The sequence below is a fragment of the Podarcis gaigeae genome (assembly GCF_964106915.1).
Source record: "Podarcis gaigeae genome assembly, chromosome: 2".
Taxonomy (NCBI): domain Eukaryota; kingdom Metazoa; phylum Chordata; class Lepidosauria; order Squamata; family Lacertidae; genus Podarcis; species Podarcis gaigeae.
The window spans coordinates 5,261,485-5,264,235 of NC_139679.1; the positions used below are offsets into that span (position 1 = coordinate 5,261,485).

Below are 2,751 nucleotides of genomic sequence, written 5' to 3' on the forward strand. Positions count from 1 at the left end.
TAATGGCGGCGTAGGAGGGTTTTCAGCAGGGTAAGTACTTTTGCACTCAGCACCTCCCTGCCTCCTGCTTTCCATTCTGGAGCGAGAGCCAGGTACTGATATGAACTGGGAGTGAAGCCCATTCCCCTCTGTCCCTGGGGGGAACTTGCAAGGATAATTACCCTCAATCATTCTTGTTTTTCCTTCGCCAAAGATCTCCCGCTGTCGTGGGAGCTGCCTCCGCTAAGGCAGACCGAAACTGGGAGCTGAAAAATGTATGTCTTTTAGTTTTCGAGTTGTGTGACTCAGATTGGGTCTAGTAGACCCAAAAAATTAAGCAATGTGGACCAAAGGTGCTTCTGTGATTAGGGACCCTGAAACTTAAGTTTCATCCATTTCATAGTCTCTGGCCTTCTCCCTTATTGCCCCATGATGTCAGCCCATGGAGTGATTCTCAACCACTTTGGCTGAGCAATCGTATTCGTACGACTCTAGAGAGGCTTGTGTGCAACTAGGGAAATATGCTGAATGACACGGCCCAGTCAGAAAAAGAGATCAGGTGCTGCTCCTGCTTTGATGTACATCTGTGAAGGTGTGGATTAGAAATGCGTTATTAAATAATTTAACGTGGAAATGTAGTTCAAAATGTGTTCCTTACTGACTGGCGCTGATCCTTCAAGATCTAATACCATAATGAGTCCTGACACTGTTGATTGGAGTTTTCTGACATGGAGCCACATTCATATTTTGCATATGGTACATGAAGGATGAAAGAATAAAGACAAGCATTTCCCACACAAAGTTGTTGCAACTAAAATGTCTACTTTATTGGTATCATCATTTAGCATCCAAATGTGTTATTGTTGACATCCAGATCCAACTAGCGTCCCAAATTTCCTAAGAGACCGCCTAGAAGACGGTCTTGAGGCACAGAGTCTTGGAGAGCATCAAGCTCTGCAGATATACGATCTGGAATGAGAGTTGAAGACAGGATTGTTAGTTCCTTTCAGGGACACAGACTCCATGGATGTCGTGTGCCCTTAGCAGCTCTGCAGGGGTGCCGACTTATAAAAAATATTAGGGGGGGCGGGGGCCCATACCGACTTATAAAAAATATTGGGGGGCCAAAGACCTTCAAACCGCTGCTGCTGGGGGAACGAAAGGGGCGGGCCCCGGGCTGCCCCGACCTTAAGTGAACCTGTGAGGGCCCGCCCTTTGCGGCAGCCGATTGGCTGCCGCCGTGGGCAGTGAATATTAATGAGCTAGGGGGAATCCCCGCTTCTCGCAGGGCTGACGCCAGCCCCGCGAGATTGTTGATGGGTCGAGAGCCCACAACCCCACCCCCTCTCTAGATCGGGAGTGGCTTTGTTTTAACTCATTACTGAATGTATTTTAAAAGGTAACTATCGTCAAACAAGGAAAATAAAAAATACCAACATAATTTTGTGATTTTACAAAGCATAATATAACTAATAATTTTCTTAAATTATTGGGGGGGGCAGAGCCCCCCAAACGAATTTTTGAGGGGGCTTGGGCCCCCTCAGGCCCCATGGAGTCGGCGCCTATGCAGCTCTGCGCTGTCACAGCAAGCCTGCCAAATTAGTTTATTTACATTAAAGTCTTGCACATCAAAGAGGAGATTTCTAGAAAGTCTAAATGATTGTACCCTAGAACAGCTGGTCATGGATGTGACCAGAAGGGTGGCAATTCTGGGCATTCAGGACCTGGTGGAAGATGTGTTGTCAAGCCAGAAGGGAGCCATGCCCACAGTGCTATTAAACTAAACATATATGTGAATGGCCAATTGCCAAAAAAACCCAACACAGTCAAATTTGATTTCAAAAGATGAAACAACCAAAAATCACAGGACGGGCAAAAGTTGAAAAGTCATATCAGTGATGGTCACCTACTTGGGTGGTTCTAACAGAGGATTAGATAAATTCATGGAGGACAAATCTATCATCTGCTACGAGTTGAATGCAACTGCAGGTGGGCAGAGTACTGCTGCGCTCATAGGATATTGCAGGCTTCCCAGGAGCATCCTGTGGCAACTGTGGGAACAGGATGCTAGACTGGATGAGACGCTGGCCTGATCCAGCCTGTTCATCTTATGTTTGTAGGGAAGGGTAGGAAATGGAGGCAGACAGTTTTGCTGATCAACAGTGGTTCCCATTTTGAATGCCAAGATACTCACCGGTCCCATGTTCACCTTCATATGGTCCTAGAGGGAGAAAGTAGGAAAGCGTGAGACCTCCTTCCAGTCATTGGCAGCCTAGGTGGGCTGAAGTTATACTACTGCTCTGTTTACTTAAACCTCATCAAATTTCATCAGCATTTGGGGGCCATTTTCCTAATCCTTCCATCAGTAAAAAGGATAAGTGGGTGTCAACTACTTACGTGCGGACACCATGGCAAAAGCAACCCAAACAACCAAAAGGAGGACCCAGAATTTCATGACGGTCACTGAAGAGGAGAGGAAGATTCTCAAGATTCTTGGAGGGACGTCACAAACTGACGGTTAACCTGGATCCAACTTCTCTTTCTTATAAAGGCACAACCTTCCAATCAAATGTGTTGGCTGACACATGTGTTTGGAGCCTTGAACGGATTAGCTAGTAAGCAACCTTTGTCTGTGACCCCCCCCCCCCCGTAAAAATAAACAAGACAGCATGTGATGGTGTGTGCAGTGTGCCATGGGCTATGTGCCCTTTCTTAGGATTAAGTCTTGGTTTTTAACTGCCACTGTATTCAATCTCCGCCTCGCTTCCAAGG

The 2,751-nt window shown here is 46.5% G+C and overlaps 1 long non-coding RNA gene across 1 annotated transcript; it reads right to left on the reverse strand.

The window, feature by feature from the left end:
* Window positions 1-781: 781 nt before the first annotated feature.
* Window positions 782-2,514, reverse strand: LOC310838343. Its single transcript, XR_014560941.1, has 3 exons — window positions 2,377-2,514; window positions 2,174-2,200; window positions 782-948 (listed from the first exon to the last, which is right to left on the reverse strand). It is a non-coding gene; the product is annotated as an uncharacterized lncRNA (long non-coding RNA).
* Window positions 2,515-2,751: the final 237 nt, after the last annotated feature.